Raw genomic sequence first — 14,854 nt, forward strand, 5'->3', positions numbered from 1 at the left:
AAGCACTTGTCTCATGCATCCTACCTGGGCTGGTGATCTGTTTCACCCTAGATAATATACATGTTTCGATGCTGTTCTCTCGAAACATCCCACCCTCGCCTTCTCCCACAGAGTCCAAAAGTCTGTTCTATACATCTGAGTCTCTTTTTCTGTTTTGCATATAGGGTTATAGTTACCATCTTTCTAAATTCCATATATATGTGTTAGTATACTGTAATGGTCTTTATCTTTCTGGTTTGCTTCACTCTGTATAATGGGCTCCAGTTTCATCCATCTCATTAGAACTGATTCAAATGAATTCTTTTTAATGGCTGAGTAATATTCCATGGTGTATATGTACCACAGCTTCCTTATCCATTCATCTGCTGATGGGCATCTAGGTTGCTTCCATGTCCTGGCTATGATAAACAGTGCTGCAATGAACATTGGGGTGCATGTGTCTCTTTCAGATCTGGTTTCCTCGGTGTGTATGCCCAGAAGTGGGATTGCTGGGTCATACGGCAGTTCTATTTCCAGTTTTGTAAGAAATCTCCACACTGTTTTCCATAGCGACTGAACTAGTTTGCATTCCCACCAACAGTGTAAGAGGGTTCCCTTTTCTCCACACCCTCTCCAGCATTTATTGCTCGTAGACTTTTGGATAGCAGCCATCCTGACTGGCGTGTAATGGTACCTCATTGTGGTTTTGATTTGCATTTCTCTGATAATGAGTGATGTTGAGCATCTTTTCATGTGTTTGTTAGCCATCTATATGTCTGGCTTGGAGAAATGTCTGTTTAGTTCTTTGGCCCATTTTTTGATTGGGTCATTTATTTTTCTGGAGTTGAGCTGGAGGAGTTGCTTGTATATTTTTGAGATTAATCGTTTGTTGCTTCATTTGCTATTATTTTCTCCCAATCGGAGGGCTGTCTTTTCACCTTGCTTATAGTTTCCTTTGTTGTGCAAAAGCTTTTAAGTTTCATTAGGTCCCATTTGTTTATTTTTGCTTTTGTTTCTAATATTCTGGGATGTGGGTCATAGAGGATCCTGCTGTGATTTATGTCAGAGAGTGTTTTGCCTATGTTCTCCTCTAGGAGTTTTATAGTTTCTGGTCTTACGTTTAGATCTTTAATCCATTTTGAGTTTATTTTTGTGTATGGTGTTAGAAGGTGTTCTAGTTTCATTCTTTTACAAGTGGTTGACCAGTTTTCCCAGCACCATTTGTTAAAGAGGTTGTCTTTTTTCCATTGTATATTCTTGCCTCCTTTATCGAAGATAAGGTGACCATAGGTTCGTGGATTTATCTCTGGGCTTTCTATTCTGTTCCATTGATCTATATTTCTGTCTTTGTGCCAGTACAATACTGTCTTGATGACTGTGGCTTTGTAGTAGAGCCTGAAGTCAGGCAGGTTGATTCCTCCAGTTCCATTCTTCTTTCTCAAGGTTACTTTGGCTATTCGAGGTTTTTTGTATTTCCATACAAATTGTGAAATTATTTGTTCTAGTTCTGTGAAAAATACTGTTGGTAGCTTGATAGGGATTGCATTGAATCTATAGATTGCTTTGGGTAGTATGGCCATTTTGACAATATTGAATCTTCCAATCCATGAACACGGTATATTTCTCCATCTGTTTGTGTCCTCTTTGATTTCTTTCATCAGTGTTTTATAGTTTTCTATGTATAGGTCTTTTGTTTCTTTAGGTAGATATACTCCTAAGTATTTTATTCTTTTTGTTGCAATGGTGAATGGTATTCTTTCCTTAATTTCTCTTACTGTTTTCTCATTGTTAGTGTATAGGAATGCAAAAGATTTATGTGTGTTAATTTTATATCCTGCAACTTTGCTATATTCGTTGATTAGCTCTAGTAATTTTCTGGTAGAGTCTTTAGGGTTTTCTATGTAGAGGATCATGTCATCTGCAAACAGAGAGAGTTTCACTTCTTCTTTTCCTATCTGGATTCCTTTAACTTCTTTTTCTGCCCTGATTGCTGTGGCCAACACTTCCAAAACTATGTTGAATAGGAGTGGTGAGAGTGGGCACCCTTGTCTTGTTCCTGATTTTAGGGGAAATGCTTTCAATTTTTGACCATTGAGGGTAATGCTTGCTGTGGGTTTGTCATATATAGCTTTTATTATGTTGAGGTATGTTCCTTCTATTCCTGCTTTCTGGAGAGTTTTAATCATAAATGGATGTTGAATTTTGTCAAAGGCTTTTTCTGCGTCTATTGAGATAATCATATGGTTTTTATCTTTCAATTTGTTAATGTGGTCAAATTATTCTTTATTTTGGCCATTGGATGCTCTTTTGCTGGCTCATGTGATCATCTGACATGCCTCTGTCATTTCTTTTTCAAGAATTTCCTTCCTTTGTGGCACTATAAGAACTTCAGACTCATCTTATATATTTATTGCTTCAGTCCTAGAACCAACCTTTTCTCCAAGGGTCTCTAGTTCCCTTGGGGAATGATATTGCATATGGATACTAGGTATGCTTCTTGTAATGGGAGGTGATAGAACTTTCTCAAGCATTGGGGATTCAGAGGGGTGTTTCTTCTCTACAGGTATAGATTCTACCTGAGTCTGTAAGACCTTATTATTTTCCTGTTTTGTTAGATGAGTAGACTTTGAGGACATAGATGTGACAGAAATGAATCACTGACATCTTTGGAAGGGAATGAGGTTGGCTAAAATAATGGTCACTAAAGGAGTATCATTTGGCCACCCCTCAAATATGAAAACAGCTGAAGTATCAGGCAAGGAAAACATAAAAGGGTCTGTTGTTTTGTTACTAGATGTCTCACTAACAGTTATCATAGCACAGATGTTATTGTAAAGGTCTGTTGATCAAAGAAATCAAGCTTTTACTGGAAATACAGGATAAAAATGATGCTTTGGGGTTGGACTGATGTGGATTTGAATCTTTTGTTATAGATCAGCCTTCGATCTTGGATCTACTCCTCTAAGCCTCATTTTTCTCTTCTACAAAAGGAATATAATGATCATACCTGTTTCATGGAGTTGTTTGAGGATTAATGAGATATTGCATATCAAGTGCTTAGTCTCAGTGTCTGTATAGCAAACACTCCATAAATGCAAAACTTCCTGAAATATGCCAGGGAGCACCTGGATTAGGGGAAAACATGTAGAGCAGATGTCAGGGTATAAAAGACCTATTCAGACACCTGAAAATAAATTTTATTAGAACAGCAGATTTTGACCTTCGGTGTGGCCAGCTTTAGGAATGGGTCAAAACGATTTCAAGGCCCAAAGGATAGCAACACCCAGACAGAGCCGTTAGTGGTAGATATTTTTTCCATGTAGGGGTGGAGGCACTGCTCTGTTGCTGAGATTCTGGTTAGTTTTCCTTGATCTTCCAACCCTACAGAGAGTGGGGCATGGACTTGCCTCCTCTCTTCCACAGCTTCCCTAGGCAGATGGCCCAGGGGAAAGAAAAGGTGGACAGAGCAGTGGAATGGTTGCATTATTCTGATGGCCAGAGGCCAGCCCTCTCTCCAGACCTTGATTTGGATCAGAAGCAGATCTAAATAGATGGATAGGTTTAGCCCCTGGGAGAGCCGTCTCTGGGAGGGAAAGCTTGTTCTGCCACCCTTGCTGGGAAGTTATGAAGAGTTTGGCAACAGATATCAGAGTCACTTGTGGGGTCCCAAGGACTGTGATGCCTGTGGGGGAAGCACCAGGCACTTCTTGATGGAGATGGTATCTTAGATAAAGGTCATGGTAAGAACAGAGCTGCTCTCTCTCAATGAATTGCCCAATGGGATGGAGTGGCCTCCATCTCATTATTACAGAAGCCTTATCTCTGATTGCTATTTGGGTTGGTGAGGTCACTAGTGAGGATAGCATACACTCAACATTCTACCCCAGGGACAGCAACCCCAGGAGCAAACATTTCTTGATTGCCTCATGTTATGGGGTGAACAGTCTCCCCCAAATTTATATATTGAAGCCTTGATCCCCAATGTAACTGCATGTAGAGCAAGGAGCTTTGGGGAGATAATTCAGGTTATCTGAAGTCAAAAGAGCCAAATGAAACAGACTCATAGATATTGAGAACAAGCTAGTGGTTATCAGTGCCAGCCAGTATTTTATAATAACAATAGATGGAATATAACTTTTAATAATTGTATTTTGTATACCTGAAACTTATATAATATTACACATCAACTATACCTCCATAAAGGGCTTCCCAGGTGAGCCAGTGGTAAAGAATCTGCCTACAATGCTGGAGACAGGAGACACGAGTTTGATCCCTGGGTCGGAAAGATTCCCTGAAGTAGGAAATGGCAACCCACTCCAGTATTCTTGCCTGCAGAATCCCATGGACAGACGAGCCTGGCAGGCTACAGTCCAAGGGGTTGCAGAGAGTTGGACATGACTGAGCGACTGAGCATGTGTATCTCCATAAAAGTCAAATAACATTATTATGAAAGAAACTACTGAATTTTCATGTAGAAGCAGAGTCCCCAAGGGAACAAAAGTAGAGATCGCTGTTTCTGTCCATCTGTCTCTCTGTCCCTGTCTCCCCCTTGCTCTGTGCATGAATGGGGAAGAAGTTATGTGAGGATGCATTAAGAAGGTGTCCATCTAGAAACTGGGAAGAGAGGACTTATCAGAAACCAACCCTGACGGTACCTTTATTTTGAAATTCTGGCCTCCTCAGTGTGAGAAAATAGATTTCTGTTGTTTTAACCACCCTGTCTGTGGTATTTTTTAATAGCAGTCTGAGCTGACTAATAAACCTCATGTTTTTTCCTATTGCATGTGTGAAATAATTTCTCTTCTTGCTTTGTGACCTGGTTTTTCCTGTACTCTAGCCACATGATAAACTGTACCCCATTTATGCATTTGCTTACGTTTAATGGCATTTCTTTCTGGTGAGTAAAGAATCCAGCATTTGTTCAGGCAAGTGTACTATTGGTGAATGTTCACATTTTTGTTTCACTGTAAACAAGCTTCCGTGCGTGCGTGCTACGTTGCTTCCGTTGTGTTCGACTCTGTGCGACCCTGTGGATTGTAGCCTGCCAGACTCCTCTGTCCAAAGTGGCTGAGGTTTAAAATCCAGAAATGAATTGGTAAAGGAATTAGTGAGTATCCATCCCCAACTGCTTTATCTACCTGAGGACGGTCTTACTTTTTAAAAGGAAATTAGGAAAACGTGGTGCCACAAGGGGGCGCTGCTGAAAACCTGCTCTAGTGGTAGAGCAACCGTTCATAAAACAAGCATCTCCTGGAGAATGGGTTCTGGAGAGCAGGTGTGTTTGTGGAGCATTTGTGGCCTCACTGGACACACGCGCAGAGCCCCACTTACTAAACCCAGAGACTCCTGAAGTGGGAACACATCCCCAATGCTGTGACAGCTCGCAGGCTCAGAGAAGTTCAGATGTTTGTCTAGAGTCACTCGGGTAAACAAGATGAGATTCAGACCTAATGAGTAAATAAGGTGTGGCACTGGACTATCAGGGAGGATTTATAACTTCAAGGACACCGGTCAGCACTGAAACAATGCTGGTCACAGTGTGTCCTTGAAATCAGAGTCGCCAGCCAGGTGTTACCATTTGGGTCAGAAAGCTACAGAAAGTTCCCTAGTGTGGGACAAATAGTCCCCACACTGACCATCGTGGAGTCTGTGCCCTAAAAGCCCCATTGGGGAGAGTCCTTGATGATGGGAAGGGGGTGTGTGGGGTTCCTAGTTTGATACCTCTCCCCAGACTGAGGAATCTTTTTAAGTGAAGTGTAGCTGACTTACAATGTTGTGTTAGTTTCAGGTATACAACAAATTATCAATTGATAATTAATTGATAATTATTGATGATTGATAATTATCAATTATCAACTGATAATTATCAATTATCAATGATTCAGTTATCTCTCTCTCTCTTCTTTTTCAGATTATTTTCCATTGTAGATTATTGCAAGATATTGAATATTATTCCCTGTATTGCACAGTAAATCCTTGTTGCTTGTCTAATTTATGTGTAGAAGTGTATGTCTGTTAATCCCATACTTCTAATTTATCCCTCCCCACTCTCTTTCTCCTTTGGTAACTGTACATTTGGTTTCTCTTTGTGAGTCTGTTTCTGCTTTGTATACAGATGCATTTGTATTATTTTTTAGATTCCACATATAAATGATATCATATGATATTTGCCTTTGTATGACTTACTTCACTTAGTATGATATTCTGTAGGTCCATTCATGTTGCCGCAAATGACAATATTTTATTCTTTTTATGACTGAGTAATATTTCATTGTGTATATCTATAACATCTTCCTAAATCATCTCTTTCTGGGCATTTGGGCTGTTTCCACATCTTGGCTATTGTAAATAGTGCTGCTGTGAACACTGGGGCACATGTTTCTTTTCAGATTAGAGTTTAATACTTTCTGCCCAGGAGTAGGATTGCTCGATCATACGGTAACTCTATTTTTAGTTTTTAGAGAAACCTGCATACTATTCTCTGTAGTGGCGTTACCAGTTTACATCTCCACTAACAGTGTAAGAGGGCTCCCTTTTCTCTACCTCCTCTCCAGCATTTGTTATTTGTAGCCATTTTGATGATGGTCATTCTGACTGGTCAGATGTGATGCCTCATTGAAGTTTTCACTTGCATTTCTCTAAATATTAGCAATGTTGAATATCTTTTCATGTACCTGTTGGCCATCTGTATGTCTTATTTGGAGTAATGTCAAGTTAGGTCTTCTGCCCATTAAAAAAATTTTTTTCCTGATATTTAGATATATGAGCTTTTGTATAGTTGGGAAATTAACCTATTGTCAGTCACATTTTTTCAAATATTTTCTGGGGAGTCTGTCTTTTCTTTCTTTTTCCTCTTCTCTTCCTCCTTCTTTTTAAACAAATAAATCACTTAGGTTTTATTTTACCTTTCATCCTTGATATATTTTTGCCAGTAAGCATGTATCACCAAAAGTCTGCCTATTATTGAACTACTGTAAAGATTTAGAGCTTGGGTACCTTGAAGTACTATGGATGACTGTGGACTTTGAGCTCCTTCCTCTCGGAGTGAAGAGAACCCTGAACAGTATTGAAAAGATGAGGCCAAGGGCAGGTAGACAAGGAGGGCTACCCCACTTGAGCATGCACTAGGGTTGTCTTGTGAAGGAGAAGAGTGGATGAGGGTTATCCAGGCCTTCACTTTGGTCACTGACGGAAAAGTTAGGTGAAGTAGAGTTAAAATCACTCCTGTAAAAAATACATGCACCAAATGTTCATTGCAGCACTGTTTACAATAGGCAAGCCAGGGGGAAGGGATAGTTAGGGACTTTGGGAAGGTCATGTACACACTGCTATATTTTAAATGGATAATTAGCAAAGACCTATTGTATAGCACAGGGAACTCTGCTCAATATTATGTGCCAGCCTGGATGGAAGGGGGGTTTGGGGGAGAATGGATACATATATGTATATGACTGAGTCTCTTTGCTGTTCTAGCACCAAACTTTGCTGAAACTACCACAACATTGTTAATCAGCTACACCCCAATACAAAATGTTTTTGGTGCTAAAAAAATTAAAAATTAAAAAAAAAAGCAAGAGAAAACCTCTTCTGTGGATCCCTAGGATGCTGCTATGGTGCAGACCCATGGACCACCCTCCAGAAGTCATCCTCCTGCCTTGGGAGAGACTGCCTTTTCCTCCTGGTAAACAGTTGTCTGTATTTTCGGGCAATGCTGCATGAAAATGTGTCTGTAGACTGAAATATTAGATCCCCCCCAGACAGTGATGTGCTAGAAACACCTGGAGCTGGCTTGTGAGAGCTGGTTTTATGCATTTTTTCCCAAGTCTGTGCTCAGTGTCAGCATGCTGGTGGTTTGGAATGAGCCACAGAGGGGGGTATCCACACCACTGGGATTGGCAAATGCTAGAGACCAGGGCCTTCTCCTCCTGAAGAGCCAGCTGTTAAACAGTTCCTGGCACAGCCCTGATGCTGGGGAAGATGGGTGGAAGCAGAGAGATGGGCCACTGGACCCATGGGAACCTGTGGATTTACAGTTTCCATCTCAAGCTCACGCCAAGCCTTCAGATTGTGAACAGAGTGGATTCTCCTAGAGTGGAATTTCTGCACAATTGAAATTGCTATTCTCCTGTCTCTGTTTTACTGTTACTGAGGGCAAATAACTGAGTATGAAACATGCATAAACTGTGTCTCCACTGGAAGCAAGATGGTGGACATGGACTGTAAACATTTGCTGAGTGGAAACCGATCATGGCTATCGTGTGCTGCTTAGCTGAAAGCTGCTTGTCTTATTTAAGAGCATGTGTGATACCCCAGCATCTTCACAGGAGGGATGGGACAAGGGTGAGTCAACAGGGGACCTGCTCTCAGTGCTAGCCTTGACTCACACCAGCCTGAGAGTTGGCTGACTTTTTCGCTCCTGTAGTTCACATGAACTCCTTCCCCCACCCCCAGCCCCAGTTCCTCAGAATGTGACTGCATTTGGAGACAGGGCCTTCAGCAGAGCAATTAAGATAAAATGAGGTATGGATGTGAGAGTTAGACTATAAAGAAAGCTGAGTGCCGAAGAATTGATGCTTTTGAACTGTGGTGTTGGAAAAGACTCTTGAGAGTCCCTTGCACTGTGAGGAGATCCAGCCAGTCCATCCTAAAGGAAATCAGTCCTGGGTGTTCATTGAAAGGACTGATGCTGAAGCTGAAACTCCAATACTTTGGCCACCTGATGCGAAGAACTGACTTATTGGAAAAGACCCTGATGATGGGGAAGATTGAAGGTGGAAGAAGGGGACAACAGAGGATAAGATGGTTGGATGGCATCACCGACTCAATGGAGATGAGTTTGATTAAAACCCAGAAGTTGGTGATGGATAGGGAAGCCTGGCGTGCTGCAGTCCATGGGGTTGCAAAGAGTTGGACATGACTGAGTGACTGAACTGAACTGAACTGAACTGAGGTCATAAGAATGGGCCCTAATACAATATGACTGAGGTCCTTACAGGGAAAAGACATTGGACACAGACATTTACAATGGGAAGACTATGGAAAGACATATGGAGAAGAAGTCCATCAACCAGATAAGGAAAGAGTCCTCAGAAGACATGAACCCTGCTGACACCTCATCTCAGACTCCCAGAATCCAGAACTGTGTGAGAAGATAACTGCTGCTAGGGAAGCCTCCCAGCCTGAGTACTTTGTTAGGGAAGTCCTAGAAAATGATTATACTTAGAGTGGGGCCTGCTTGCCCCTCCTGTTCACAGGCCCAGACATAAGAAGAGGGTGGGTGGACAAGATCCACTGATGCTTGGTTATATCACAAATGACCAACAGCTTGCTCAGGTGCTGTGGGAGCCCAGCGCAGAGAGCACCTAATTCATCTGGGGCAGGATGGGCCAGGGTTCTGGGGGTCCATCTGAGCTGCATCTGGAAGGGTTGGTGGGAGATTGGCAGGGGTGGGAGGGAAGGATCTTACTCCAGGGAGGGAGAGCAGGTCTGCAGGCTGGAGGCTGATGATGGGGGTTCTTTCTTAGGGCCATAAGAAATGTGGTGTGACCTCGAAAATGGGGAGGTTTTCCCATTACCAGCTCATGCTGGGGCCCTCCCTCCTCTCTCTGCCCCCAATGGGAGGGTCTCAAAGGTCTGAGGGCACAGTTTCAGGGATCTGCAGAGCCCACCTGCCTCCCTGTGGGATGCTTGGTGTTACATGAGCCCCTGGGGTGGGAGGAAGATTGTGCTGGCTGTCGTGGTCTGCCCTCTCCTCGCTGAATGGAAGAGAGAATGCTGAGAACATGTCTCGCCAAGAATCAGGAGGAAAATCTTGTAATAAAGGAGGTCCAAAAGTAGGGGCCCAAGTTTGTGTTCGGGATGAGGTTAGATGGGAGTGGTGCATGGGAGCTGGACACATGCATGGGGTGAGTGCAGTTTCTCCATGAGGGTGGGGGGCCTTCTCCAGGCTTAGAAGGTAAAGTACTTGGTGTGACTGATGGGATGGATGTTAAGACTAAGATGAAAAGGCCCTGTGAAAGCTGGACCATGAGACACTCTAGGAGGACAGTTCACTGCCCCAGGGCGTAGGGCAGGTCCACTAGCTTGCTTCTCACAGACAGTGGGAATCTCCAGGCCCCGCTGGGACACCAACCAGCTGAGGCTTCTCAGGCCAGCAGGCTTTGCAGGTCTGGGCTGTGGCTGGAGGTGCTGGCCTGTGTGTGACCCACGGAGTGCACAGGCAGGTGACTGTGGTTGGACGAGGGCTGCGCTGGGGACCCAGAGAATGCTCACATGCAGCCAGAGGCCTTAGCGTTTCCGCCTGTGGTGGTGTGAGGGAGGTGAGAGGCTGCCTGGGACCGGCCTGGCCTTCCTCCCCCTCGTGTGGCTTCTCAGGGTCTGAAACCCTCTTGTGTGGGAGCTTCACTGCGCTGAGAGGGACCTGAATCTGAAAAGGCTGTTGGTCTGAAAGGGCGGGGATCTGGTCTGAGGCCTGGTTTTGACACATGCTGACTTTCTACACCTTGGGTTAACAAATAAGCTATATGCATCCTTAGTTTCCTCATATGTTTAATGGGAAGGTAATCATGGTACATACTGGCCTCTCGCAGGTGAAAATGCTTTTGCACTGGAAACTACTAGACAAGTGGGGGGCGTTGATGATGTCTGGGTGCCTCTGATGGACTGTCCTGTAGATTCAGCAAGAACAGGTGAAGCCGTGCCCCATTTATCAAGGGTCACACTTCTCCCTTCCTGAATTCTTTAAAATTAATGCAGGCCAGGGGTCCAATGTCATTGCCATGGGCACACGGACCTTTCATGCACTAGAATGGCTTCTGGTAGGCTGCTCAGCCTTTCAAAGAGAGATATTTCTTCTTCTTCTTTTTTTTTTTGACTGGAACTAACTTATTTTATTTTTAATTTTTAAAATCTTTTAATTTTGTACTTGGGTATAACCTTTTAATAATGTTGTGATAGTTTCAGGTGAATAGCAAAGGGACTCAGTCATACATATACATGGATCCATTCTCCCACAAACTCCCCTCCCATCCAGGCTGCCACATAACAGTGAGCAGAGTTCCCTGTGTTCTACAGCAGGTCCTTGTTGGTTATCCATTTTAAGCATAGCAGAGTGTATAATTCCATCCCAAACTCCCTAACTATTCCTTCCTGCTATCCCTCCCATTGGCAGTCATAAGTTTGTTCTCTGTGAGTCTCTTTCCATTTTGTAAGTTCATCTGTATCATTTTATTTTTAAGAATCCACATATAAGGAATGTCCTACGGTATTTCTCCTTCTGTGTCTGACTTACTTCACCCAGAAGAGAGATACTTCTTAACTGTCTCACACAGAGCCAAGCAACTATTTCACTTCGTTTGGTAGCACAGTAAACCATATTCCAGATTTACTTTATTATTTTTTTTTCAGATTTACTTTAAAAAGTACCTTACAAGCAAGACATGTAAAAAGTTAAAGTACCATATATAGTGGATTCTTCAGTGACTATCCTGAGACCACGCTTATATTTAGCGTTTTATCTCCACTCCATGAGTGTGTGTGGAGGTGAAGAGACAGAAGTCTCTATAAGGAGAGTCCCCATCTTCCCAGCTGCTCCACATCACCCTGACCCTTTTGGGGGTCTGTGAAGGGAAGCTCTGAGCCCAGGCCACAGAGAGAGATCATGTTTCCTTGAGAATGAGCTTTGTCCTGGGGTCTTTCTTTGGAAAGGCCAGAGTTGTCCTGAGTCTTCAGGTCAGCTTTGAGCCTAGGACCTGATGCTCTTAACATCAGAGATGGAGCTGGAGAGTGGAGAGGGTGCGGGAAAGAGGCTCCCTGAATGGCCTGAGTGTGACCCCAACGCCAGAACCTATGTCACATGCGGCTGTGGCTGTGCTCCTGACACAGGACAATCCTTAGTGTTTGTGAGTGATGAGTATTCCTACTTTTGGGTCACTTTCTCACTAATTTCTGCCTCTCCCGAGCTCCTGGTCTGCATTACCAACCCCTGGTGGTCCTGTATGTCCCTTATGCTCAGGTCCCCACACTGCACTCCCCTTCCTGCCCAGAGTCTCTGAGGCCCAGAACACTCTCCTTGGACACTGGGTAGCTCCTTGCCTTAACCCCTCACACCCAGTCCTTTGCTGAGCGATTCTACTGCAGCCGTGTCTCTCTATCCTGTCATCTCTGCCCTCCATCACTGCCCTGCCCTAGCCCCCCTCTCTTGCCTGAATTCCTGTCTGGCCCTGTGCTCCCAGTGTCTCCCAGTAGGTGATGCTGCCCTGATCAGTCCTCCTAAAGCATTCTCTGACCCTATCTCACCTCTGCTCAAAGATCTTCGCTGATTTCCACTTATCCACAGAATTTATTTCGGATGCCTCAGCCTGGCTTTCATCATCTGCAGCCCTACTACCTGTGGTTCTCAGACCTGCAGCTTCAGCATCACCCAGGATCTTATAAGAAATGCAGAGTCTCAGGCCCCCTAGAGTTACTAAGTCAGAATCCGCTCTTTAACAAGATTGCCAGGTGAATTGTGTGCACATTCAAGTTGGATAGTGCTGTTTTATAGTTTGATTATTTTCTTTTTAATACTGGGTTTATTACAATGTTCATTTGGGTTTTTCCATGCCATCTTACTTTTTGGCCAACCTAGTATATATAATCAGATATAATATATATATAATGTGTACACACACACACACACACACACACATAGCATACATATATGTGTGATCAAGTTACTCATGCATATGGTTTTAAAAAGCATACTGAAAAGTCTTAGCACCATGCTGGCCCCAATTCCTCTCCCCAGAGGCAACCGATTCTATTATTCCTGTTTTTTTTTTTTCTAAATTTTTATTAGTTGGAGGCTAATTACTTTACATCATTACAGTAGTTTTTGTTATACATTGATATGAATTAGCCATGGATTTACATGTACGCCCCATCCCAGTCCCCCCTCCCACCTCCCTCTCCACCCGATCTTTTCCTCTGATTACCTCTGTGTCTCTAGGTAATACTTCTAAGGGTATTTCTGGGATTTTCAAACTGAAGTATTGCCTAATGACTTCTTGTTAATCTATGGGAGATGTACTCACTGATTCCCCCTCCTCTCCAACCTGCCTCCTGTTCTGCCCATCAGAGGTTGGAATTGATCTTCGTGCTGCCAGCTTTTGTCACGTGTCTGGTGGATTCTTTGTTTTCCTCTTAAGTTTGAAAAGGAACCAGGCAGCTCTGTGGGCAGTCAGACTCCACCTTAGGGTAGGGACAGGGACTGGCTTTTATGCTGGGGAACCCATAAATGATAGAATGAGGAGGCTTTCCTGAGATCCAGTACCCACAGTTCTCTCCATGCCATGCATTCCGGGTTTTTGGGTTTTATTTTTGTTTTAGAAGAGTCTTTTTGTTGTTGCTGTTGCATGAGAAGCTAATGCCTGGCTCCTGGATAGTCATGCCTGGGTTGGGGGAGGGTTGCCGGGTGACTATTTCATTCCCAGACCACCCAGTAGGTTGGTCCCCTGTTTCAGCCCCATTCTCACCCCACCCTCCTTCCTACCTGGCCCTCTGAGCTTGGAGTCCTTGTGGTTCCTCTGGGCAGATGGCTCCATCCTCTGCTGTGTCCATACATGTGATTCTAGGTTAGTGGTTCTCAAACGTGGCTGCACACTGGGCTCATCTGAGTCATTAACAAAGCCTTGTCCCCTGGGCACGATCCCAGAGAATCTGATGTCCTGGGTCTGGCTCTTCCTTACTAGGCAACAATTTTCCTCATCTCTCAGATTCCAGGCATCTCTGGTCTGCTGAGTAGTTGCTTCCCTGTCTCTCTCTGTGTGACTGATACTCCTAAAATACATTTACTATAGTTTTACAGTTCCAGGAAAGGAGAGAACACACATACATTTACTTGATTCATGAATATCTTGAACAAGAAGTCCAAAACCTAATTTCAGTCTACATGCCCAACACCATCTCCAACCACTCCTTTATGCTCTGTAATTTAGCAAGTATAAACTCCAAAACTGTTTCCTTTCACCCATCTTCACATAGCTCTTTCCCCACATCTGTGGCATCACTCTTGCCGCTCCCTTGGTAACTTCTAAGCCCAGAGAAGAGCTGTGGCTCAGCCTCTGCATCTCCTGACCTTCCTTCTGCTCTGAAACGGCTCCAACAGATTCAAGCTCCTCGCTCTCACACAGCCAGAGTCAGAGGCAAAAGTCAGTTGGCAACTTGGGGCAGGAGTTTCTCCTGTCCCTCCTTCCTCTTGTCAGAATGAAAGTCATTTGCAGAAGCTCCCAGAAAACTTTTCTTACCTATCATTGGCCAGAACAGGGTCACCTGCCCATCACTCACAAAATCAGGTGAATACCCCACCTCTATCCCAGATACCAGATATCTCATCTTGGCAGTAGGACCAGTCAGGGCTCTGTTAGTAAGAAGAGGGGAGGCTCTGAGGGAGGACGTGGATGGTGTTGATCACAGTATTTTATTTCTCTATTCCTTCTGTGTCTTCCTTAGGGAACTAGTTATCTACATGTTTGATTCCCATTGTCAGTCCATTTTGCTCAATTGTTTTCCTCTTGTTTTCCATGTTATGTTCTCATCCTGTTTTTCACATCACTGATAGAGTTTTCTGTCGTGTTTGTATTTTTAGATTCTACAAAAGAATTAATTCTCTCCTCAATTATTTTCTGACCTGCTGGATCCTCCATCCCTCTTCATATTTTGATATTTTAGTTCATCTTTCATCTCTTGTTTCATCAGTCTTTTGCAAACTCTTGTTTCTTTCTTTTACTTTGTAGGATCAAATATTTGTGTAGGTCTCTGTTAGCTTTTTTTCCCCCCCTGCATTTTCATCTTTGATTGGAGACTTTCTGTTTGTTCTGCTGTTTGCCTTGGCAAA

At 43.5% G+C, this 14,854-nt stretch overlaps 1 long non-coding RNA gene across 2 annotated transcripts in view; it reads left to right on the forward strand.

Annotated features, from left to right (window-relative positions):
• Positions 1–14,854, forward strand: part of LOC110142058 (uncharacterized) — a 163,148-nt gene that overhangs the window by 18,353 nt on the left and 129,941 nt on the right. The window lies entirely within an intron of this gene.

This window comes from Odocoileus virginianus, chromosome 5 (assembly GCF_023699985.2).
Source record: "Odocoileus virginianus isolate 20LAN1187 ecotype Illinois chromosome 5, Ovbor_1.2, whole genome shotgun sequence".
NCBI lineage: Eukaryota > Metazoa > Chordata > Mammalia > Artiodactyla > Cervidae > Odocoileus > Odocoileus virginianus.